This window comes from Pristiophorus japonicus, chromosome 10 (genome assembly GCF_044704955.1).
Source record: "Pristiophorus japonicus isolate sPriJap1 chromosome 10, sPriJap1.hap1, whole genome shotgun sequence".
In the NCBI taxonomy this organism is placed as follows: Eukaryota; Metazoa; Chordata; class Chondrichthyes; family Pristiophoridae; genus Pristiophorus; species Pristiophorus japonicus.
This window is the reverse complement of record NC_091986.1, coordinates 44,115,897-44,143,304: the sequence shown is the minus strand read 5'-3', so window position 1 is coordinate 44,143,304 and position 27,408 is coordinate 44,115,897. Positions and strand designations below refer to the sequence as shown.

Sequence of the window (27,408 nt, the reverse complement as noted above, 5' to 3'; positions counted from 1 at the left end):
AGATTTATTTCAATATTTTGGTGAATGACCTTTTTGGGCACATCAATCCTATGCATGACTCGCTGGACGTTTACTTGGCACAGTATGTGCCAGCAAAGGAAATTACATCCTGACACATGGGCAGAGTGCTATTGTGACAAAACTTCTACAAATCCGAAATTTAAAGAAAACAGTTCGGTAGCACTATACAAGAACTATACAATGATATTCTCTGTACATATACAGAGTAACCCGATTTATCTATTTTTATATTACGCCATAATTCTCCGTATACCACTTGTTTTGGATCAATTTCAGATTCCAGACCAACAGCTAGCTTTCTGGAAAATAAAATATTGTTTTGTTGTCTGTAACAAAGTGGGGGAGAACATCAGCCTTTGCTGGGGGAGAGGGAATTGTCAGCACCAAGTCTTTGGACGGACGAGAGACGAGTGGAAGTAGTAACCTTAGGTGGGGCAGCAGGAATTACCGGTATTCTAACTCGCACCTATCACCCCTGCTCCTCACTGATCTACATTGGCTCCCGGTCCGGCAACAGGTTTCCTTTGTTCCTCAATTGGCGGCCGTGCCTTCAGTTGCCGAGGCCCTAAGCTCTAGAATTTCATCCCTAAAACTCTCTGACTCTCTACCACTCTCTCCTCCTTCAAGTCACTCCTTAAAACCTACCTCTTTGCCAAGCTTTTGGTCACCTGTGCGAATATCTCCTTATGTGGCTTGGTGTCAGATTTTGTCTGATAAAGCTCCTGTGATGGGCTTGGGAACATTTTACTTCGTTAAAGGCGCTGTATAAATGCAAGCTGCTGTTATGGCAGAAGGTTTTGTCGAGGGCGAGGTAAGTGCAAGGTAAAAGGGAGCAGGTAGATTTGAGGATGTGGTAGGGTGCGCCAACAGAAGCCTTTGAGAGAGAGAGAGAGAAAGAGAGAGAGAAAGAAAGAAAGAGAGAAAGAAAGAGAGAAAGAAAGAAAGAGAGAAAGAAAGAAAGAGCGAAAGAAAGAAAGTGGGAAAGAAAGAAAGACAGAAGGAAAGAAGGTAAAGAAAGAAGGTAAAGAAGGCAAAGACAGACAGACAGAAAAAAAAGGACAGACAGACAGGCAGAAAGAAAGAAAGGACAGACAGAAAGAAAGGACAGACAGACAGACAGACAGAAAGAAAGGACAGACAGACAGAAAGAAAGGACAGACAGACAGAAAGAAAGGACAAACAGACAGAAAGAAAGGACAGACAGACAGACAGAAAGAAAAGACAGACAGACAGACAGAAAGAAAGAACAGAAAGAAAGACTTGCATTTATATAGTGCCTTTCACGACCACCGGACTTCCCAAAGCACTGTGCAGACGTACTTTTTGGAAGGGTAATCACTGTTGTAATGTAGGAAATGCGGCAGCCAATTTGCGCACAGCAAACTCCCACAAACAGCAATGTGATAATGACCAGATAATCTGTTTTTTAGTGAGGAATTGGAAGGCCACCAGCATCTGCCAAACTGCACTCCAACAGGAGCTGTCACGATCTCCAGAAAGGAGCGGAGCTGGAGATAGAGGGAACAAAAGAAACAGTCACCTTGTAATGTGTTGTATAATTGTAGCACTGCCTGGAGAGGATTCCTCACCTTGAGGGAAAAGGGAGACAGTGGAAGGTGGAGGGGAAGGGAAATCGCCAGAAGTCTTTGGGAGTGGAAGGGAGAGAGAAGGGCAGCCAGCATGCTCAGGGCAGACAAGCGTCTGCAGAAACCTTTACGGTGAGGGTGCTGGGGCATTGAGGAATCAGACAGGAGGTTGAAGGGGAAACAACGAGGGGAGTAAAAAGGGAGAAGAAAAGTGGAGGAGGAAAAGGGAGGATAATGAAAAAGGGAGAAAAAATGGAGGGAGAAAAGGAAAGGGAGATGTCACTCCCACAGGCTCCAAATGGTAAAAGACAAATTTGGAATGAACATTAGAAAGATGTTCTTCACACAAGGAGTGCTCAGCAAGTAGCAGAAACCTTGAAATCATTTAACAGATTGTAGGATGCTGTGATGGGTTCCCCTCATTTTTTTAATATAAAATCTATAGCATAGAAACTGGCCCTACTGGTCTATGCTGGTGTTTATACGCATGAGCCTCCACCCAATCTAATTACCGCCATTCACGCTGCTCCCCATAACCCTCTATTCTCTTCACCCTTGTGCATGCACAAGCCAGCCCTTAAATGCATCAATGTTATCTGTTTCAACCACTCCATGTGGCACCAAGTTCCACATTCGCACCATTCTCTGTGTAAATAATTCCTCCTAAATGCTTTAATCGGTTAGTGGCTCTTATATTCATGCCCCCTTTACCCACAAGTAGAAATAGTGTTTCCACATCCAGCCTATCGAACACCTTGATAATTTTAAAGAGCTCTATCAGGTTCAGGTTGGACATCTATTTTACACTCTAGACCGAACTTACGCTCCATTACACTCGAAGGGTGTATTACGTTAAAATGGGTGAAGTATCTCTCCACTATGCCCACCATTTCAGCTGTCTGGACTGAGCAATTACCTGGAACAATCATTATGTGAAGTGAGCAGCAGATAGAATCATAGAAATCTACGACACAGAAGGAGGACACTCGGCCCATCATGTCCGCGCCAGTCGCCATAGAGCTCTCCAGCCTAATCCCACTTTCCAGCTCTTGGTCCGTAGCCCTGTAGGTTACGGCACTTAAGTACATTTCCAAGTACTTTTTAAATGTGATTAGGGTTTCTGCCTCTGCCACCCTTTCAGGAAGTGAGTTCCAGACCCCCACCACCCTCTGAGTGAAAAAAGTTCTCCTCAACTCCCCTCTAATCCTTCTGCCAATTACTTTAACGGAGTAATTCCTGCCATGGCCGGAGGCTGCGCATAAGCACACTGCTCATTAATCTGGAACAGCAAGTTGCTTTTTTTCCCACAGAGCACTTTTGACTGCCATTTTTGAAGCAGCTCGCTCTCTCCTGGCATTTTTCCTGCTCCCTTCAGGCATTTCTGAAGCAGACCGCTCTCTCCTGGCATAGTGAACCCGCTCCCGTGATGAACCGGCAGCGCGCATGCGCAGTCCGCTTCCGGTTCGTTGGCAGCAGTCGCGGCGTTACTTGAAATCTGTTATTGACCTTGGCTAAGGAAAATAGGTCTTTCTTATCCACTCTATCTAGGAACCTCATAATTTTACACACCTCAATCAGACTCCCCTCACCCTCCTCTGGTCCAAAGAAAACAACCCCAGCCGATCCTATCTTTCCTCATAGCTAAAAATATCCAGTCCAGGCAACATCCTCGTAAATCTCCTCTGTACCCTCTCTAGTGCAATCGCATCCTTGCTGTATTGTGGTGACCAGAACTGCATGCAGTACTCTAGCTGTGGCCTAACCAGTGATTTATACAGTTCAAGCATAATCTGCCTGCTTTTGGATTCTATGCCTCAGCTAATAATGCCTTCTTAAACTATCTTAGCTACCTGTCCTGCTACCTTCAGGGATCTGTAGACATTCACTCCAAGGTTCCTCTGTTCCTCTACACTTCTACATAAGAACATAAGAAATAGGAGCAGGAATAGGCCATTTGGCCCCTCGAGCCTGCTCCGCCATTTAATAAGATCATGGCTGATCTGATCATGGACTTAGCTCCATTTCCCTGCCCGCTCCCCAGAACCCTTTATTCCCTTATCACTCAAATATCTGTCTATTTCCGTCTTAAATATATTCAAGATCCAGCCTCCACAACTCTTTGGGGCAGAGAATTCCATAGATTTACAACTCTCAGAGAAGAAATTCCTCCTCATCTCAGTTTTAAATGGCAACTCCTTCTTCTGAGACTATGTCCCATAGTTTTAGTTTCCACTATGAGTGGAAATATCCCCTCCGCATCCACCTTGTCGAGCCCCCGCATTATCTTACATGTTTCGATAAGATCCTCTCTTATTCTTCTGAACTCCAATGTGTATAGGCCCAACCTACTCAACCTATCTGCATAAGTCAACCCCCTCATCTCCGGAATCAACCTAGTGAACCTTCTCTGAACAACCTCCAATGCAAGTATATCTTTCCTTAAATACGGAGACTAAAACTGAATGCAGTACTTTAGGTGTGGCCTCATCAATACCCTGTACAGTTGTAGCAGAACTTCTCTGCTTTTATACTCTATCCCTTTGCAATAATGGCCAATATTCCATTTGCCTTCCTGATTACTTGCTGTGCCTGCACACTAACTTTTTGTGTTTCATGCACAAGGACCCCCAGGGCCCTCTGTACTGCAGCACTTTGCAAATTGTCTCCATTTAAATTATAATTTGCTTTTTTATTTTTTCTGCCAAAGTGGATAACCTTACATTTTCCCACATTATACTCCATCTGCCAAATTCTTGCCCACTCACTCAGCCTGTCTATATCCCTTTGCAGATTTTTTGTGTCCTCTTCACAATTTGCTTTCCCACCCATCTTTATATCAGCAAACTTGCCAACATTACATTCGGTACCTTCAACCAAGTCATTAATATAGATTGTAAATAGTTGAAGTCACAACACCGATCCCTGCGGCACCCCACTAGTTACTGGTTGCCAACCGGAAAGTGACCCATTTATCCCGACTCTCTGTTTTCTGTTAGTTAGCCAATCCTCTATCCATGCTAATATATTACCCTCAACCCCATGAACTTTTATCTTGTGTAGTAACCTTTTATGTGACACCTTATCGAATGCCTGCGGGCAGTCCACTGGTTCCCCCTTATCCACCCTGCTTGTTACATCCTCAAAGAACTCCTGCAAATTTATCAAACATGATTTCCTTTTCATAAAACCATGCTGACTCTGCTTAATTGAATTATGCTTTTCTAAATGCCCCGTTACTGCTTCCTTAAAATGGACTCCAGCATTTTCCCAACGATAGATGTTAGGCTAACTGGTCTATAGTTTCCTGCTTTTTGTCTGCTTCCTTTTTTAAATAGGGGCATTACATTCGCGGTTTTCCAATCCGCTGGGACCGCCTCAGAATCCAGGGAATTTTGGTAGATCACAACCAATGCATCCACTATCTCCGCAGCCATTTCTTTTAAGACCCTAGGATGAAAGCCATCAGGTCCAGGGGACTTGTCCGCCTTTAGTCCCATTATTTTACCGAGTACTACTCCCTATAGCCCCTTGATTATCCACTATTGGGATGTTTTTAGTGTCTTTTACAGTGAAGACCGATACAAAATATTTGTTCAATGTCTCTGCCATTTCCCTGTTCTGCATTATTAATTCCCCAGTCTCAGCCTCTAGGGGACCAATATTTACTTTAGCCACTCTTTTCCTTTTTATGTACCTGTAGAAACTCTTACTATCTGTTTTTATATTTTGTGCTAGTTTGCTTTCATAATCTATCTTCCCTCTCTATCATTTTTTATAGTTGTTCTTTACTGGCTTTTAAAAGTTTCCCAATCCTCTGGCCTCCCACTAGCCTTGGCCACAGTGTATGCCCTTGTTTTTAATTTGATACCAGCCCTTATTTCCTTAGTTAGCCACAGATGGTTATCTCTTCTCTTACAGTTTTTTATTCTCATTGGGATATATTTTTGTTGAGAGTTATGAAATGTTTCCTTAAATGTCTGCCACTGCTCATCAACCATCCCATACTTTAATCTATTTCCCCAGTCCACTTTAGCCAACTCTGCCTTCATACCTTTGCAGTCTCCTTTATTTAAGCTTAGGATACAGGTTTGAGATTCAACTTTCTCACCCTCCAACTGAATTTGAAATTCAACCATGTTATGGTCACTCATTCCTCGAGGATCCTTTACTGGGAGATCATTTATTAATCTTGTCTCATTACACAGTATCAGATCTAAGATAGCCTTGCTCCCTAGTTGGTTCTGCAATGTACTGTACAAGGAAACTGTACCAGATACACTCTATTCACTCCTCCTCAAGGCTATCCTGGCCAATTTGCTTGGTCCAATCAATATATTTCTCCGTATACTGTCATTTATTGTGTATTCCTTTCCCTTGTTAGCCCTCCCCAAATACATTACCTCACACTTCTCCGACTGAATTCCATTTGCCGCAGTTCTACCCACCTGACCAGTCCATTGATATCTTCCTGCAGTCCACTGAAATCGTCTTGCAGTCTACAGCTTTTTTCTTCATTATCAAACACACAACCAATTTTTGTATCATCTGTTAACTTCTTAATCATGCCCTCCATTGAAGTATATACCACAAAAAGTAAGGGACCTAGTATTGAGCCCTGCAGAACCCCACTGGAAACAGCCTTCCAGTCACAAAAATACCCATCAACCATTATCCTTTGCTTCCTGCCTCTGAGCCAATTTTGGATCCAACTTGCCACTTTGCCTTGGATCCCGTGGGCTTTTACTTTCATGACTAGTCTGCCATGTGGGACCTTATCAAAAGCTTTGCTAATATCCAAATAGACTACATCAAACGCACTACCCTCATCAACTCTTCTTGTTACCTACCCAAAAAATTCAATCAAGTTAGTCAGACACGACCTTCCCTTAACAAATCCATGCTGACTGTAAAGGATTAATCTGTGTCTTTCTAAATGAAGATTTATCCTGTCCCTCAGAATTTTTTGCAATACTTTTCCCACCACTGAGGTTAGGCTGACTGACCTGTAATTACTCGGTCTATCCCTTTCTCCCTTTTAAAACAATGGGTGATGTTGATTGAGGGATAAATAAAGCTGCATTTTACTTGTAAATTGGAGTTTCACTTTCAGATGTCACTTAGCCACTACTGAGAAGTACAGCTCTTCTGAAGTCAGAACTCTGGTATTTTCTTTCTCTAATGTTACCTGCCACGCATTTAAACATTTACCAAATCATAGTGTTCATGTCAGGTTGGATTTCCATTCATTATTTTTAAAAATATATCCATGTCTATTGAAATTCAGAAAATATGTGATGAAGGTTTTCTTTAGTTGTTTTAATCCTGTTGTGCTGAAATTGAGATCTCAGCTCCATCCGGGATACAAAACAGCAAGCGACCAAAATCATCCCGAAGGCTCACCAATGATTTTGAACATTAATATAAAAAGAAACAAAAGTTTACCAGAGTATTGTAATTATCTTATGCTGGAGTCAGAGGATGACAACCTTGGAAGTAAGATTTTCATATGCCTTAAAGCTGCCTCCCAAAGGATTTTACTTCAATGAAGTGTTTCTTAAACCATTTGGCTCACATATAAAGTAATGTTAGCCAGAATTGTTGCCTTTTTTATCCATAGCTCAAATTCAGAATTCTTTTCAGTTAATGTAGAAACCTGCAGCAAAGAAGTGGCATGCTAACAGAATCATAGAAATTTACAGCACGGAAGGAGGCCATTTTGGCCCATCATGTCCACGCCGACCAACCAACAGCTATCCAGCCTAATCCCACTTTCCAGCTCTTGGTCCATAGCCCTGTAGGTCACGGCACTTTAAGTGCACATTCAAATATTTTTAAAACGTGATGAGGTTTTCTGCCTCCACCACCCTTTCAGGCAGTGAGTTTCAAACCCCCACACCCTCTGGGTTAAGAAATTTCCCCTCATATCTCCTCTAAACCTCCCCCTATTTACTTTAAATCTATGCCCACTGGTTGTTGACCCTTTCACCAAGGGAAACAGGTCCTTCCTATTCACTCTATCCAGGCCCCTCATAATTTTATACACCTCAATCAGGTCTCCCCTCAGCCTCCTCTGTTCCAAAGAAAACAGACCCAGCATCTCCAATCTTTCCTCAAAGCCAACATTCTCCAGTCCAGGCAACATTCTTGTAAATCTCCTCTGCACCTTTTCCAGTGCAATTACATCTTGCCTGTAATGTGGTGACTAGAACTGCACACAGTACTCCAGCTGCGACCTAACTAGTGTTTGATACAGTTCAAGCTTAACATCCTTGCTCTTATATTCCATGCCTCGATTAATAAAGGCAAGTATTCCATATGCCATCTTAACCACCTTATCTACCTGGCCTGCTACCTTCAGGGTTCTGTGGACCTGCACTCCAAGGTCTCTTTGTTCTTCTACATTTTTCAGTGTCGTAGCATTTAATGTGTTTTCCCTTGCCTTGTTAGACCTCCCCAAATGCATTACCTCACACTTCTCTGGATTAAATTCCATTTGCCACTGCCTGCCCACCTAACCAGTTGATTGATACCTTTCTGCAGTCTGCAGCTTTCTTCTTCATTATCAACCACACAGCCAATTTTACTATCATCTGTAAACTTCTTAATCATACCCCCAACATTCAAGTCCAAGTCATTGATATATACCACAAAAAGCAAGGGACCCAGCACTGAGCCCTGCGGAACCCCACTGGATACAGCCTTCCAACCACAAAAACACCCATCAACCATTACCCTTTGCTTCCTGCCTCTGAGTCAATTTAGATCCAACTTGTCACTTTGCCCTGGATCCCAAGGGCTTTTACATTCTTAACCAGTCTGCCATGTGGGACCTTATCAAAAACTTTGCTAAAATCCATATACACTACATCATACGCACTGCCCTCATCAACCCTCCTGGTTACCTCCTCAAAAAATTCAATCAAGTTAGTCAGATACAACTTTCCCTTGACAAATCCATGCTGACCGTCCTTGATTAATCCATGTCTTTCCAAATGAAGATTCACCCTGTCCCTCAGGATTTTTTCCAATAATTTTCCCACCACTGAGGCTAGGCTGATTGGCTTAATTACTCGGTTTATCCCTTTCCCCCTTTTTAAACAAAGGTACAACATTAGCAATTCTCCAGTCCTCTGGCACCACATCAAGGGGGATCAAAAGCTACTTGATTTTGATTATAACTAGATTCAAAGAATCATAGGATCATATAGCACAGAAGGAGGCCATTCGGCCCGTCGAGTCCGTGCCGGCTCTTTGAAAGAGCAATCCAATTAGTTCCAGTCCCCCTGCTCTTTCCCCATACCCGTGCAAATTTTTAATTTTCAAGTATAAATCCAATTCCCCTTTTGAAAGTTACTGCTAAATCTGATTCTACCGCTCTGTCAGCGTAAAGAAAATTCTCATCTTCCCTCTGGTTCTTTTGCCAATCACCTTAAATCTGTGCCCTTGTGTTACCGACCCTTCCAGCCAGTGGAAACAGTTTCTCCCTATCTACTTTATCAAAATCAATGATAATCCCTGTCTTTTTTTTTGGTGTGTGGGCCCTTTAACTGGCGGCAGAGCCCTTTCAATTTTTCACCCATGCTCCCTTATTTCCATTGTAAAGCCAGTGACCGGCTTGCGCGGGATATCCAGACCGCAGCACTGCCACACGGCTTGGTGAGAACGTTGATCAAAACCATTCATAATTATGAACCTCTTTATTAAATTTCTACTTAACCTTTTCTGCTCTAAGAAGATCATGCCCAGCTTCTCTAGTATTTCCACATTAACTGAAGACCCCCTACCCTGGTACTATTCTGGTAAATCTCCTCTGCACCCTCTCCAAGGCCTTGACATCCTTCCTAAAGTGTGGTGCCCAGAATTGGAGACAATACTCCAGGCTGAGGCCCAACCAGTGATTGGTAAAAGTTTAACGTAACTTCCTTGCTTTTGCACTCTGCACTATAGGCTATAAGCATCAACAGATTAACAGAAATAACACTGAGCAAAGTACTTCTTAGAATCATATAATAGTACAACATAGGAGGAGTCCATTTGGCTCATCGAGTCTGCACCGGCTCTTTCGAAGAGCAATCCACTTAGTCCCACTCCCCCGCTCTTTTCCCCTATCCCTGCAATTTTTTCTGTTTCAAGTATTTATCCAATCCCCTTTGAAAGTTAATATTGAATCTGCATCAGGCCGTATGTTCCAAATCCTAACTACTCATGACGTGAAAATGCTTTTCCTCGTGTCGCCTCTGGTTCTTTTGACAATTGCCATAAAACTGCGCCGTCTCATTATCGACCCTTTAGCCATTAGAAACAGTTACTCTTAATTTACTCTACCTAAACCGTTGATGATTTTAAACATTTCTATCAAATCTCCTCTTAACCTTCTCTGCTCCAAGGAGAACAATCCCAGCTTCTCTAATCTATCCACATAATTTTAATCCCTCATGGATTTATGAAGGGCAAGTTATGATTGACAAATTTGCTGGAGTTCTTGGAGGATGTAACAGACAGGGTAGATAAAGGGGAACCAGTGGATGTGGTGTATTTGGACTTCCAGAAGGCATGTGACAAGGTGCCACATAAAAGATTACTGCACAAGATTAAAGTTCACGGGATTCAGGGTAATATATTAGCATGGATAGAGAATTGGCTGACTAACAGAGAACAGAGAGTCGGGATAAATGGTTCATTCTCTGGTTAGCAACTAGTAACTAGTGGGGTGCCGCAGGGATCAGTGCTGGGACCCGAACTACTTACAATCTATATTAATGACTTGGAAGAAAGGACTGAGTGTAACGTAGCCAAGTTTGCTGACGATACAAAGATGGGAGGAAAAGCAGTGTGTGAGGAGGACACAAAAAATCTGCAAAAGGACATAGACAGACTAAGCGAGTGGGCAAAAATTTGGCAGATGGAGTATAATGTTGGAAAGTGTGAGGTCATACACTTTGGCAGAAAAAAATCAAAGAGCAAGTTATTATTTAAATGGAGAAAGATTGCAAAGTGCCGCAGTACAGCGGGACCTGGGGGTACTTGTGCATGAAACACAAAAGGATAGTATGCAGGTATAGCAAGTGATCAGGAAGGCCAATGGTATCTTGGCCTTTATTGCAAAGGGGATGGAGTATAAAAGCAGGGAAGTCTTGCTACAGCATACACTGGAATGCTGCATGCAGTTTCGGTTTCCATATTTAGGAAAGGATATACTTGCTTTGGAGGCAGTGCAGAGATGGTTCACTAGGTTGATTCCGGGGATAAGGGGGTTGACTTATGAGGAAATGTTGAGTAGGTTGGGCCTCTACTGATTGGAATTCAGAAGAATGAGAGGTGATCTTATTGAAACGTATAAGATTATGAGGGGGCTTGACAAGGTGGATGCAGAGAGGATGTTTCCACTGATGGGGGAGACTAGAATGAGAGGGCATGATCTTAGAATAAGGGGCCACCCATTTAAAACAGAGATGTGGAAAAATGTTGTCTCTCAGAGGGTTGTAAATCTGTGGAATTCGCTGCCTCAGAGAGCTGTGGAACCTGGGACATTGAATAAATTTAAGACAGAAATAGATAGTTTCTTAAACGATAAGGGGTTATGGGGAGCAGGCGGGGAAGTGGAGCTGAATCCATGATCAGATCAGCCATGATCTTATTAAATGGCAGAGCAGGCTCAAGGGGCCGTATGGCCTATTCCTGCTCTTATTTCTTATGTTCTTATCCCTGGAACCATTCCAATAAATCTCTTCTCTATCCTCGCCAAAGACTTCATGTTCTTCCTAAAATGGGACCCATTACTCCAGCTGGGGCCGAACGAGTGTTTTGTATAGGTTTAACATAACTTCTTGGCTTTTGTATCTATGTCTATTCATAAAGCCCATTCATAATGCATCACCTCACACTTTTATGCATTGAATTTCATCTGCCTTGTGTCCGTCAATTCTACTGGTCTGTGTCCTGTTGAAGTTATCACTAGCTTCCTCAGTGTTTACTACACTTCCAAGTTTTGTGTCCTCTGTAAATTTTGAAATTGTGCCCTGTACCCCCAAGTCCAGATCGTTAATGTATAACAACAACAGCAGTGGTCCTAGTATTGAATCTTGGGAAACTCCACTCTATACCCCCCTCCAGTCCGAAAAAGATATGCGAGGGCCACATATCTTCACCACTCTTCCGGGTAACCACTTTAACCATTTATGATGATGGTTCTTCACTCTCACCTTCTGGTTTAATTTCACACTTCTCTCTTTTACTCTACCTCTATCATGATTCTCTTTCTGTCTTAATTGTGTCTCTTCTATGGACTGTGCCAAATTTGGCTTTAACAACGAGAATCTGGTTTGTGGCTGTCGTTTGAGAAACAACTCTGCTGGTGTTCTACCAGTAGTTGTATGAGGAGTATTTCGATATGTAATCAAAAAATTAACCAATTTGTGATCCAATGACAACTGTCGTTTCCTTGGATTTGGATCTAACATTTGTTTTATGAGGGCATGTTTTACAATTTGTACAGTGCGCTCTGCTGCACCATTCGAAGCAGGGTGGTATGGTGGAACCTTGGTATGTTTCACACCATTTTTGCTCGTGAATTGTGAAAATTCTTCTGAGTGAAATTGTGGTCCATTATCTGAAACAATCTCTTCAGGGAGGCCAAATGAAGAAAATAATTTTCGCAAAATGTCCAATGTTTTACTTCTTGTTACTTTCCACATTGGAAACACCTCAACCCACTTCGAATGGCTATCAATCACAATGAACAATTGTTGTCCTTCTAACTCAGCAAAATCAATATGTAGCCTTTGCCACACCCTGGGAGGCCATTTCCATGGCTGTAATGGTACTGGTGGTGGTTGCTTGCTTACCGATTGACATGTCGTACACTGACTCACGATGTACTCTATATTTTTATCAAGACCTGGCCACCATAAATAACTGTGTGCAAAACTCTTGGTCAAGCACATTCCCATTCTAATAATTTGGACCTGAATTTATTTGGTATAACCATTCTTGCACCCCACATGATACAATCTTTATCGACTGATAATTCATTCCTACGAATGAAGAATGGATGTGTATCTTTGTCTGTTACCTGGTCTGGCCATCCATTTGCAATATACTCATACACCTTTGACATCACTGGGTCACGTTTGGTTGCTCTACCAATCTCTTCAGCTGTGACTGGCAGTTCATCAATGTATGAAAAATAAAACACTTCTTCCCTATCGGTTCTAACTTGTGATGGGGAAGGCAATCTAGACATTGCATCAGCACTACTGTGATCAGCTGATCGTCTGTATTCAATATCATATGTATATGCTGACAAAATCAAAGCCCATCTCTGCATTTGGGCTGCAGGAACTGGGGACTTTGGATGGAGGATTGCTGTTAGGGGCTCATGGTCCGTAACGATGGTAAACTTACAACCATACAAGTATTTGTGAAACTTCTTGACCCCAAAAATTAATGCCAAAGCTTCCCTTTCAATTTGCGCATAATTACTCTCACTGGCACTGAGAGTGCGTGAAGCAAAAGCAATTGGTCTCTCCTCCCCACTACTTAATACACGAGAGATTACTCCCCCAACTCCATACGGAGAGGCATCACATGCTAGCTTAATCTCCTTAGATATGTCATAGTGAACTAACATGGTGCTCTCTACCAATTTGCTTTTACACTCTTTGAATGCTGTATCACATTCTTTTGACCACTTCCAATGGACCTGTTTTTTCAAAAGTTCATTCAGTGGATGTAATACTATAGTCAAATTTGATAGGAACTTCCCATAATATTTCAAAAGACCCAAGAATGAACGAAGTTCAGTGACATTCCTGGGAGTGGGTGCATTTCTAATTGCATCCAATTTTTCCATGGTTGGATGTAAACCATCTTTGTCTACTCTGTATCCTAAGTACTCCACTGAGTTTTTAAATAACTCACACTTATGAGCAGACACTCGTACTCTGTGCTTCTCTAGCCGTTTGAGGACTTCATTCAATATGTTATTATGAATTTGCCTATTTGGTGCTGAAATTAGTATGTCATCCAAATAACATACTACCCCTTCAATACCTTGCAAAATCTGGTTTATCACCCCTTGGAATATGGCGGGGCGGAAGACAGTCTAAACAGTAGCCTATTAAATTGATATAGGCCTAGATGAGTATTTATAGTCAAACATTACTTGGACTCCTCATCTAGTTCAAGCTGTAAGTAGGCATTCGTAAGATCCAGTTTTGAGAAGATCTGACCACCTGTCAGTATTGTGAACAAATCTTCCATATTCGGCAATGTATTGGGGACATTACCCTCTCGAACCTGGTTTACGGTTACTTTATAATCATCACACAATCTTACCTTACCATCGAACTTAGGTACAACAACAATGGGTGTAGCCCAATTACATCGATCTATCTTACAAATAATGTTCTCAGTCTCTAGTCTTTTGAGTTCTTGCTCAACTTTTTCCTTGAGTGCATATGGTACGGAACGTGGCTTGTAGTAAACCGATCTAGTGTCCTTCTGTACCCTGACACTCGCCTTGAAGCCTTGGATCGGACTGCCCGTTTCGCAGAACATCTTCGGATACTTCTTGACAACCTCATCCGTTGATGAAAATCTCGTTTCCACATAGAAAATCTTACTCCAATCCAGCTTCAGTGAGCTCAACCAATTTCTTCCTAGTAAGGCAGACTTGTCTCCTTTCATTACTATTAAAGGCAAGTTCTGAAATTGATCTTTATATTTCACCGGTACGGTGATACGACCTACCACAGGAATTTTCTCTCCCGAGTAGCATCACAGCTCTATCTTGGATTTCTCCAGTTGGAAATCACGCAATTTGTCGCGAGATAGTGACTCCGGTACTACATTCACGGATGCAGCCGTATCAATTTCCATTGGTGTCTTGAATCCCACAACATCTATGCAGATTTTGATGCTTTCCAAATCGTTGTCCGTTAACCTCATGCTCCTGATGACGTGTAACTCTAACCTCTCCTCGTCCTGTTGTTGTTCTTCCATGCCATGTAGTCTCTTGGGATTTCTACTCATAGCTTTAAAAGGTGGTTTACCCTTCAGTCGGCATGCCTTTGCAAGATGCCCAGTCTTTCTGCAGAAGAAACACTCTTCCTTCACGTATGGACAACTTTGAGCAATGTGTTGTCCCAGGCACCTATAAGCACGACTTCGACGCTCCGGTAGAATTTCCAGTTTCTGAGACTTTCGGCGATGCCCATCTTTTACTTTGAACCTGTAGGTGATTTACTTCGGTTGACTGACGACCGTAATTATTATTTAATTCTCGGGAATATTGTTCGGCCATGCCCATCGACCTCGCTGTCTGACAAGCAATCTCAAAAGTCAAGTCATCCGTCGTCAATAACTTCTTTCTGATCGCATCATTTTTCACCCCACAAACAAAACGACCCCGTAATGCTCGGTTTTGAAAGTTTCCACAATTACAGTGCATCGACAGCTTTTTTAATGCTACGATGTAATCACTGATAATTTCATCAGCCTTTTGATTCCGAATCCCGAAACGATAGCTTTCAGCAATTTCTAACGGTTTGGGGTTATAGTGCTGCTCCAGCTTCGTTAAAATCTCTTTAAGCATTGTGTCCTTTCGCTTGTCTGGCACATGCAGATTAACAAGGGTTTGGTATAATGCCAGACCTGCCTCCGATAAGAAGATCGCTTTCTTACGTTCCAACACTGCCCCATTCTGGACTGCATTGTCTGAAACTTCGATTATGTTATCTGCAGTGAAATACATTTCTAGCCGATCCACATATGCTTTAAAACATTCCTGGTCGTGTCTACGTTCCCCCAAATGTCCCAATACACCTGCGGGTGCTGCCATTTTAATCTCTAGCTGTTCACACCGTGTGCTGTATTTTACCTCGGATTTTTGTAGTTTTTTTTCCAAAGACAGAAACTTCCAAAGTCTCTCTGTCAGCTGGCTGAATCCTTCACCAACAAAATTTAAGCTTTAAATCATCCGCAAAATCCCATCTCAATCGCCAAATGTGATATCTTCACACAGCACAGCACACACAGCTTCTAACATGGCAGGCAGCTCTCTCGGAAGTCTCTGGAAATCTGCCTGGTTCTGTTTATTATTAACCCTGCACTTGCAGTACACAATACGTCCACATCCACAGTGTGGAGCTACAAACATTACAAGCTTACAGACATTACAAGGGGAAAACTGGATAAAAACACGAGGGAGAAAGGAATAGAAGGACATGTTGATAAGGTGAGATGAGGGTGGGAGGAAGCTCGTGTGGAGCAAAAACACCGGCATGGACCGGCATGGACCAGTTGGACCGAATGGCCTGTTTCTGTGCTGTAATTTCTATGTAATAGTTTGGGATTGTATCACTCTTGATTTAGAGCAGCATTTCCCCAGTTGCTTCTATTACAGTGCGGAAGAGACACTCAAAAAGATTTACAATTGTGTAAGTCAGTGATTGGAGTTGCTCATTTCCTTTGATGTAAGAACCAGGTGATGAAAGAGGACGCTGTCAGACTAATTAAAACTCCTGTTATGCATTTCAACAGTGTTCAGATTCCTGATTATATTATTTACTTAATCAAATAAGCAGAATCATTGTCCAGCGAAGTCCGATTTTAATTTGCAATTTTTTCAACCTCATTTCAGTTTGCTTTTATCTGCACCAACAGCAGCCTCTGCAGTTGCAGGTGTTAATTCTGATCCATTACAGACACGTCATGACTACAAGTCATCAAAGGGGAAATCAGCAAGTGACTAAGGGTTGTATTTGAAGTTGTAAGACACTGGAATGACCTCTGTGCTTTAATATCACAATGATGATCCCAACTTGCTGACGTTCTCAGCTTCCAAAGACTAAACCAATTTAAAAAAAGGTATAGGTTTTAGAATTTTTCTTGATAGTTTCCTATACAGGAGAGTTTTAATGTCTGATTATTATGAAAATCTCCAAAGAATTGGTAAACACTGTCTGAAAATAACTAAGGACTGACTTTTCTTTTCATTTTAAGTGGTCAATGATAAAACAATATTTTGATCGTCAAATCAACAGAATATTTCGGCACAACTTGTAACAAAGTTCCAATGCAATTCTGAAACGACCTGCTTTACATTTTTATAAAAATTACCTTAATTAATGGAGTCCATTCAAAGAAAGAAAAATACTTGCATTTATATAGCAACTTTCACGACCACCGGATGTCTCAAAATGCTTTACAGCCAATAAACTACTTTTGAAGGGTAGTCATTGTTGTAACGTAGGAAATGCAGCAGCTAATTTGCACACAGCAAGCTCCCACAAAAAGCAATATGATAATGACCAGATCATCTGTTTTAGACATGTTGATTGACAGATAAATATTGGCCAGGATACACCGAGGATAAGTGACCTTCTCTTCTTCGAAAGAGTGACATGGGATCTTTTCCGTCCACTTGAGAGAGCAGACGGGGCTTCGGTTCAACGTCTCATCCGAAAGACGGCACCAGTGCAGCATTCCCTCAGCACTGCACTGGACTGTCAGCCTTGATTTTGTGCTCAAGTCCTGGGAGTGTGACTTGAATCCACAATCTTCTGACTCAGCGGCGAGGGTGCCACTCACTTAGCCACAGCTATTCAAGGTTTTATATTTTCAAAAGTTAAAGGTTGAAATAACTCATCATCATCAAAGACAGTCCCTCGAATTCGAGGAAGACATGCTTCCACTCTAACAGTGAGTTCTCAGGTGACTGTACAGTTCAATTCGGGATTTACAGTCTCTGTCACAGGTGGGACAGACAGTCGTCGAAGGAAAGGGTGGGTGGGGAGTCTGGTTTGCCGCACGCTTTTTTCACTGCCTGCGCTTGTTTTCTGCATGCTCTCGGCGACGACACTCGAGGTGCTCAGCACCCTCCCAGATGCTCAGCACCCTCCCAGATGCTCTTCCTCCACTTAGGGCGGTCTTTGGCCATGGATTCCCAGGTGTCGATGGGGATGTTACACTTTATCAAGGAGGCCTAGAAACATTTCCTCTGCCCACCTGGGGATTGCTTGCCGTGTGGGAGTTCCGAGTCGAGCACTTGCTTTGGGAGTCTTGTGTCGGGCATGCAGACAATGTGGCCCGCCCAACGGAGCTGGTCGAGTGTGGTCAGTGCTTCGATGCTGGGGATGTTGGCCTGATCGAGAACACTGATGTTGGTGCTTCTCTCCTCCCAGGGGATTTGCAGGATCTTGCGGAGACATCGTTGGTAGTATTTCTCCAACGATTTGAGGTGTCTACTGTATATGGTTCACATCTCTGAGCCATACAGGAGGGCAGGTATCACTCCAGCCCTGTCGACCATAAGCTTGGTGCCAGATTTGAGGGCCTGGTCTTCGAACACTCTTCCTCAGGCGACCGAAGGATGCGCTGGCGCACTGGAGGCGATGTTGGACTTCGTCGTTGATGTCTGCCCTTGCTGATAGTAGGTTTTCGAGGTGTGGAAAGTGGTCCACATTGTCCAAGGCTGTGCCGTGGATTTTGATGACCGGGGGGCAGTGCTGTGTGGCGGGGTCAGGTTGGTGGAGGACCTTTGTCTTACAGATGTTTAGTGTAAGGTCTACATATAATTTACAGCGCAGAAACAGGCCATTTAGCCCAACAGTTATATGTCAGTGTTTATGCTTCACAAAAAAATGCATCACCTCACACTTTTCTGCATTACATTTCATTTGCCATTCCACAAGCCTGTCTTTGTCCTCGAAGTCTATTACTATCTTCCTCACTGTTTACTACAGTTTCAAGTTCCGTGTTATTTGCAAATTTCAAAATTGTGCCCTGTACCCTACTGCCACCCCTGCTCCAAGTCCAAGTCATTAATGTATATCAAATAGAAATCTCCTCCCACCCCTCTTCATCTCAGCCTATCAGCACATACCCCATTCAAAAGCCGGTAAGCAGCCTGCACGGGACCTCCAGATAGCTGCGCAGCTTAGTGGAAACATTGTTGGTGGACCATGAGCCAATGTAGGTCATCGAGCACAAGGTCAATAAGCTCATGGTCGACAGAGCAGTGGTGATACCCGCCCTCCTATATGGTTCAGAGACATGGACTATGTACAGCAGGTACCTCAAAACACTGGAGAAGTACCATCAACGCTGCCTCCACAAGATCCTGCAAATCCACTGGCAAGATAGGCATACCAACGTCAGAGTCCTCGCTCACGCCAACATCTCCAGCATCGAAGCATTGACCACACGGGATCAGCTCCATTGGATGGGCCACATCGTCCACATGCCTGACATGAGACGCCCAAAACAAGCACTCTACTCGGAGCTTCAACACGGCAAGTGAGCCCCAGGTGAGCAGAGGAAACGCTTTAAGGACACCCTCAAAGCCTCCTTGAAAAAGTGTAACATCCCCACCGACACCTGTGAATCCCTGGCCCAAGACCGCTCAAAATGGAGGAATAGTATTCAAGAAGGCGCTAAACACCTTGAGTCTCTTCGCCGAGAACAAGATGAAGCCAAGCGTCGACAGTGGATTGAGCACACGGCAACCCAGGCACCCCACCTCCCGTTCCTTCAACCACTGTCTGCCCCACCTGTGACAGAGACTGTAGGTCCCACATTGGACTCTTCAGTCACCTGAGAACTCATTTTTAGTGTGGAAGCAAGTCATCCTCGACTCCGAGGAACTGCCGAAGAAAAAGAATGGGTGAATGGGACTTGTTGCATGTTTGGACATAGGCATCAAAGATTTGGGTGAGCTCAAGTTCATTGACGGTGCAAAATGGGAGGCTGGCCAGGAGAACATTGGAATAGTCGAGTCCAGCAAATATCACCTAAATGTTGTAGGACCAACACAGAATACGCTCTCATTTTTAAAAATTCATTGAGTTTTTGCCCAGCCATAGTTGCCCTTGAGAGGGTGGTCGTGAACTGCCTGCTGCGGCCTGGGGGAGAGGGGAGCGGGAGGAGAGCGAGAACGTGGTGCAGGTGTAAAGGGAGTGAGGCTGGAAGAACGGGATCTAGGCCTAACAGAAAACGTGATCTATCCTCCCATCTGAATCACGTTCTTCCTCTCCATCGCTCCACTGTTTCCACCATACTCCCACCGCCCTGAGTTCCTGATCTTCTCTCCCAAGTTCCTGAACTTCTCACCCCTCTCCGAGTTCCTCCCTCTCCGATCACCTCTCTTCTCTCCCCTCCCGATTCCCAACCCCTCTCCAGCCCGATCCCCTCTCAAACCATCTCGATCCCCTCTCCCCCCTTCGATCCCCTCTCCCCATCTCGATCCCTTCGCCCCCCCCTTCGATCCGCTCTCCTCTCTTCCCCTCCAATCCCGTCTCCTCTCCCACCCGACCCCCTCTCACCCCCCTGATGCCCTCTCCACTCTCCCCTCTGATTCCCCTCTCCTCTCCCTCCACCCCCTGATCCCCTCTCGACTCTCCCGCTCCCCCGATCCCCTCTTCTCTCCCCCCCCACCCCCACCGATCCCCTCTCCTCTCTTCCCCCCCCGATCTTCTCTCCTCTCTTCCCCCCCCAATCCCCTCTCCTCTCTTCCCCACCCCCCCCGATCCCCCCTCCTCTCTCTACGCACCCCCCCCGATCCCCTCTCCCCCCTCCCCAATCCCCTCTTCTCTCTCCTCCCCATCCCCTCTTCTCTCCCCCCCCCCGATCCCCTCTCCTCTCCTCCCCCCCCCGATCCACTCTCCTCTCCTCCCCCCCCGATCCACTCTCCTCTCTTCCACCCCCCCCCCCCCACCCGCCGATCCACTCTCCTCTCTTCCCCCCCCCCCCCCCGGTCCCCTCTCCTCTCTCTCCCCCTCCCCGATCCCCTCTCCTCTCTCTCTCCCCCGCCACCCCACCATTCCCTCTGCTCTGTCCCCCCTTCGATCCCCTCTCCACTCTCCCCCCGATCCCCTCTCCACTCTGCCCTCCCCCTCGATCCCCTCCACCCCCCACGATCCCCTCTCCTCGCTTCGATCCCCTCTCCCCATCTTGATCCCTTCACCTCCCCTTCGATCCCCTCTCCTCTCTCTTCCTCCAGATCCCCTCTGCTCATTCCCCCCTTCGATCCCCTCTCCTCTCTTCCCTCCTCTCTCCCCCCGATCCCATCTCCTCTCTCTCCCCGATCTCCTCTCCTCTATCCCCCCCGATCTCCTCTCCTCTATCCCCTCTGAACCCCTCTCCTCTCTTCCCCCCCCGATCCCCTCTCCTCGCTCCCCCCTTCGATCACCTTTCACCCCTACGATCCCCCCTCCTCTCTAACCAACCCCCCCCAACCACCCACCCATCCGATCCTCTGTCCTTCTCCGCAAGGAGTCAAGGTAAGTGTGGCGGTGCAGGCATCTTCCGCCGCACTATTTTGTACTGTGCATGTGCGACCGGATCAAGGCCGCATGCATAGGGAGAGTCAAAAGCAGCATGCAAATAATCACTCCGAACAAAATTTTCCACCAAGTGATATAAAGAGATATCAGCGCAGATGCTTGGTCAAAGAGGTAGGTTTTAAGGAGCGTCTTATAGGAGGAAAGAGGTAGGGAGGCGGAGAAATTTAGGCAGGGACTTCCAGAGCTTAGGGTCCCGGTAGCTGAAGGTATGACCGGCAATGGTGGAGATATGGAAATCAGGGTTGCACAAGAGGCCAGAGTTAGAGGACAGAGATCAGCATTCTATTAATATGTTAGCATAGCACGAAGGAGTTTACGTGCATTAAAATATCAATAGCAAACACAATAAAACATTGGAAAAACCTACTAGTTTGTTTTATAGCTTTGAATAGAAAATAGGAAGGGTAATAGTTGTAAATTTAATTAAGATTAATTATCTCTCCTTAAATTGGTGGAAAATAACAATCACATCTGCTGCACTAAATGCAATGTAAACTTCAATCTTAAGTGGTGTATTTGTAATGAATCATAGAAACATAGAAAATAGATGCAGGAGCAGCCATTCGGCCCTTCGAGCCTGCATCGCCATTCAATATGATCATGGCTGATCATGCAACTTCAGTACCCCATTCCTGCCTGCTCTCTACACCCCCTCATCCCTTTAGCCATAAGGGCCAAATCTAACTCCCTTTTGAATATGTCCAACGAACTGGACTCAACAACTTTCTGTGGTAGAGAATTCCACAGGTTCACAACTCTCTGGGTGAAAAAGTTTCTCCTCATCTCGGTCCTATATGGCTTACCCGCCTTATCTGTGACCCCTGGTTCTGGACTTGCCCAACATCGGGAACATTCTTCATGCATCTAACCTGTCCAATCCCGTCAGAATTTTAAAAGTTTCTATGAGATCCCCTCTCATTCTTCTAAATTTCAGTGAGTATAAGCCTAGCCGATCCAGTCTTTCCTCCTATGTCAGTCCTGCCATCCCTGGAATCAGACTGGTGAACCTTTGCTGCACTCCCTCAATAGCAAGCACGTCCTTCCTTAGATTAGGAGACCAAAACTGCACACAAAACTCAAGGTGTGGTCTCACCAAGGCCCTGTACAACTGCAGCAAGACCTCCCTGATCCTATACTCAAATCCCCTCGCTATGAAGGCCAGCATGCCATTTGCTTTCTTTACTGCCTGCTGTACCTGCATGCCTACCTTCAATGACTGATGTACCATGATAGCCACGTCTTGTTGCACCTCCCCTTTTATTAATTTGTCACCATTCAGGTAATAATCTGCTTTCCTGTTTTTGCCACCAAAATGGATACCCTCACATTTATCCACATTATACTGCATCTGCCAAGCATTTGCCCATTCACCGAACCTGTCCAAGTCCCCCTGCAGCCTCTTAGCATCCTCCTCGCAGCTCGCCCTGCCACCCAGCTTAGTGTCATCTGCAAACTTGGAGATATTACATTCAATTCCTTCGTCTAAATCATTAATATATATTATAAATAGCTGGGGTTACAGCACTGAATCCTGCGGCACCCCACTAGTCACTGCCTGCCATTCTGAAAAGGACCCGTTTATTACCACTCCTTGCTTCCTGTCTGCCAACCAGTTCTCTATCCACGTCAATACATTACTCCCAATATCATGTGCCTTACTTTTGCACACTAATCTCTTGTGTGGGATCTTGTCAAAAGCCTTTTGAAAGTCCAAATACACCACATTCACTGGTTCTCCGTTATCCACTCTACTAGCTACATCCTCAAAAAACTCTAGAAGATTTGTCAAGCATGATTTCCCTTTCATAAATCCATGCTGACTTGGACCGATCCTGTCACTGCTCTCCAAATGATCTTTAATAATTGATTCCAGCATTTTCTCCACGACCGATGTCAGGCTAAACCGGTCTATAATTCCCTGTTTTCTCTCCCTCCTTTTTTGAAAAGTAGGATTACATTAGCTACCCTCCAATCCATAGGAACTGAACCAAAGTCCATGGAATGTTGGAAAACGACAACCTTTCTACTAACATCCACTATTTCTAGGGCCACTTCCTTAAGTACTCTGGGATGCAGACTATCAGGCCCTGGGGATTTATCGGCCTTCAGTCCCTTCAATTTCCTTAACGCCATTTCCTGACGAATAAGGATTTCCTTCAGTTCCCCCTTCTCGCTAGACCTTCGGTCCTCTAGTATATTCGGGAGGTTATTTGTGAATTCCTTGGTGAAGACAGAACCAAAGTATTTTTTCAAATGGTCTGCCATTTCCTTGTTCCCATTATGAATTCACCTGATTCTGACTGCAAGGGACCTACATTTGTCTTCACTAATCTTGTTCTCTTCACATATCTATAGAAGCTTTTGCAGTCAGTTTTTAAATTCCCTGCAAGCTTACTCTTATACTCTATTTTCCCCCTCGTAATGAAACCAAGTCCCCCCTCTGCTGAATTCTAAATTTCTCCCAGTCCTCAGGTTTGCTGCTTTTTTTGGCCAATTTATATGCCTCTTCCTTGGATTTAACACTATCCCTAATTTCCCTTGTTAGCCACGGTTGAGCCACCTTCCTTTTTCATTTTTACGCCACACAGGGATGTACAATTGTTGTAGTTCATCCATGTGATATTTAAATGTCTGCCATTGCCTATCCACCGTCAACCCTTTACGTATTATTCTCCAGTCTATCCTAGCCAATTCACGTCTCTTACCTTCGAAGTTTCCTTTCTTTAAGTTCAGAACCCTTGTCTCTGAATTATCTGTGTCACTCTCCATCTTAATGAAGAATTCTACCATATTATGGTCACTCTTCCCCAAGGGGCCTCACATGACCAGATTGCTGATTAATCCTCTCTCGTTACACAAGACCCAGTCTAGGATGGCCTGCTCTCTAGTTGGTTCCTCGACATATTGGTCTAGAAAACCATCCCTTATACACTCCTGGAAATCCTCCTCCACAGTATTGCTACCAGTTTGGTTAGCCCAATCAATATGCAGATTAAAGTCACCCATGACAACTGCTATACCCTTATTGCACTCGTCCCTAATTTCCTGTTTGATGCCATCCCCAACCTCACTACTACTGTTTGGTGGTCTGTATACAACTCTCACTAATGTTTTCAGCCCTTTGGTGTTTCGCAGCTCTACCCATATAGATTCCACATCATCCACGCTAATGTCCTTCCTTACTATTTAACCAGTAATGCTACCTCACCTCCTTTTCCTTCCTGTCTGTCCTTCCTGAATATTGAATACCCCTGGATGTTGAGTTCCCAACCTTGGTTACCTTGGAGCATGTCTCTGTAATCCCAATTACATCACATCCGTTAACAGCTATCTGCGCAGTCAATTCATCCACCTTATTACGAATGCTCCTCGCATTGACACTCAGAGCTTTCAGGCTTGTTTTTTTAACACTCTTTGTCCTTTTATGTTGTAATATCGCCCTTTTTGATTTTTGCCCTTGATTTCTCTGCCCTCCACTCTTGCTTTTCTCCTTCCTTCCTTTTGTTTCTGCCGTCTTTTTACTTTCCTCTGCCTCCCTGCAGAGATTCCCATCCCCCTGCCTTTTTAATTTAAACCCTCCCCAACAGCACAAGAAAACACTCCGCCTAGGATATCGGTTCTGGCCCTGCCAAGGTGCAGACCATCTGGTTTGTACTGGTCCCACCTCCCCCAGAACTGGTACAATGTCCTAGGAATTTGAATCCCTCCCCCTTGCACCATTCCTCAAGCCACGTATTCATCTGAGCTATCCTGCAATTCCTATTCTGACTAGCACGTGACACTGGTAGTAATTCTGAGATTACTACCTTTGAGGTCCTACTTTTTAATTTAACTCCTAGCTCCCTAAATTCAGCTTGTAGGACCTCATCTTGCTTTTTACTTATAACGTTGGTACCTATATGTACCACAACAGCTGGCAGTTCACCCTCCCCCTCCAGAATGCGCTGCAGCCGTAGCGAGACATCCTTGATCCTTGCACCAGGGAGGCAACATACCATCCTGGAGTCTCGTTTGCGACCGCAGAAACCCCTATCTATTCCCCTTACAATAGAATCTCCTATCACTATAGCTCTCCCACTCTTTTTTCCTGCCCTCCTGTGCAGCAGAGCCACCCATGGTGCCATGAACTTGGCTGCTGCTGCATTCCCCTGATGAGTCATCTCCCCCAACAGTATCCAAAACGATGTATCTGTTTTGAAGGGAGGTGACTGCAGGGGACCCTTGCACTTCCTTCCTTCCACTGCTCTCCCTGATGGTCACCCATTCCCTATCAGCCTGTGTAACCTTTATCTGCGGTGTGACCAACTCACCAAACGTGCTATTCGCGACATCCTCAGCATCGCAGATGCTCCAGCGTGAATCCATGCGCAACTCCAGTGCCACAATGCAGTCTGTCAGGAGCTGCAGCTGGATATACTTCCTGCACATGTAGTTGTCAGTCTCTCTCTGGTATGTCTCTCTCTCATGACTTCAGATAAGACTACTCAATCTTACAGCAACTAAATAAATGGAGCCACTTCCCACGTGGTGAAAGAAATCAATACTGCATGCCTTTGTTACCTCTAGACTTGAATATTCCAACTCACACCTGGCTGGCTTCCCACGTTCCACCCTCCGTAAACTTGAGGTCATCCAAAACTCTGCTGCCCGTGTTCTAACTCGCACCCAGTCCTGTTCACCCATTGTCCCTGTGCTCGCTGACCTTCATTGGTTCCAGGTTAAGCAACGCCTTGATTTTAAAATTCTCATCCGTTTTCAAACCTCTCCATGCCTCTCGTCCCTTCCTATCTCTGAAACCTCCTCCAGCCCCACAACCCTCCGAGATCTCTGCGATCCTCCAGGAACAGGAGGAGGCAATTCAGCCCCTCAAACAGTACCGCCATTAAATTAGATCCTGGTTGAACTGTTTCTCATCTCCATCTCCCCGCTTTGGTTTCGTAACCCTTAATACCCTCACTGTACAAAAATCTATCAATCTCAGTTTTAACATTTTTAATTGATCCGCAGCCTCAACCGCATTTTGTGGGAGAGTTTTCCAGATTTCCACCACTCTTTGTGTGAAGAAGTACTTCCTGACATCATCCCTTAACAGTCTGGCTCTAATTTTAAGATTATGCCCCCTTTTTCTAGACTCCCCAATCAGAGGGAACAGTTTCTCTCTACCTCCCCTATTAACTCCTTCACTCAGAGGTGAGAGTGCTACCAAATCAGCCAAGCTGACATAAAATCATATTGAAATACGAAAGTGGGTAAAGGACAAAAAAAAAGAAGTTCTGCGAGGGGAGGAAATAAAGCTTCTTGGCTCATCTATTGAATGTTACAATTACCAAAATCACAGGTCAATTACTCATAAAATGATCAGTTGCAAAATTAAGTGATTGAAAAGGATCACCTGTATATTTAAAATATCAGTGATCTTATAGTCAATAAGGGAGTAAGCTTCAGCAGTATACCTTTTACAGCGGGTTTTCCTAGTGTCTCCTTCTCAGAATCAAGATTTTATTATTGTTATGCTATTCGAAGACTACTTCACTTCAGTGGTGTACCATTCAACAACAAACAATGGTGAAAAAACAAGACAAGCTCGTTCAAATTACCGCAAAGCAGTAGTTTATACCAAAAACAGTTCTTGGAGCACAACCTAAAACAGAGATCTTAAGGACTTGTAAAAGGCAGGTTTTCATTTCTATGATGCTGTTCACGACCTCACGATGTCCCAAAGCGCTTTAGAGCCAATGAAGTACTTTCGAAATGCAGTCACTGTTGAAATGTAGGAAGTCTGGTCTAACAATATACTGACCATTATGACCATCGATATATTTCTTTAAATATCAGGTCAATATCATTTTATGGTGCAACTTATGGAATATTGCAGTTGGAAAAAATAACCAAGTTGTCTACTGAAAAAACATTGCATCAGAAAATGTTTATTCCACTGTTTTTGTGCTCGGATATTGAAAAGCTAATATTCTACGCCAATCACATTAATGTATCAATTCAGAAAGAAACCTGTTAGTGTTCCTTTCTGAAAGGAAATACCCAGTGCTCAGCAGAGAGGAGCGACTAATAAGACAGTCAATAAGATAGCATCTTTTGACACTTATCACAATTGTAAGGAATTTCTGAATATCATCTTAATCATCATATAAACACGGTGTGGAACATCAATCCTTGGCCCGTGATACTTAAACTGAGAAACAAAAATGCAATTTGAATTCCAAACTAATTTCTGACCACAGATCATTTGGATAACGATAACACAAAAGCAAAATACTGCGGATGCTGGAATCTGGAATAAAAACAGAAAAAGCTCGAAATCTCAGCGTGTCAGGCAGCATCAGTGGAGAGAAAGCAGAGTAAACGTTTTGGGTCGATGACCCTTCGGGCCAGGGTAATTGCTTCATAGGATCCAAGTCCAAATGTCCAACATATTTCCATTAACAACCGTTGCAATCTGT

The 27,408-nt window shown here is 44.2% G+C and overlaps 1 protein-coding gene across 1 annotated transcript in view; it reads right to left on the bottom strand.

Annotated features, from left to right (window-relative positions):
• Positions 1 to 27,408, bottom strand: part of pcca (propionyl-CoA carboxylase subunit alpha) — a 572,168-nt gene that overhangs the window by 297,203 nt on the left and 247,557 nt on the right. The window lies entirely within an intron of this gene.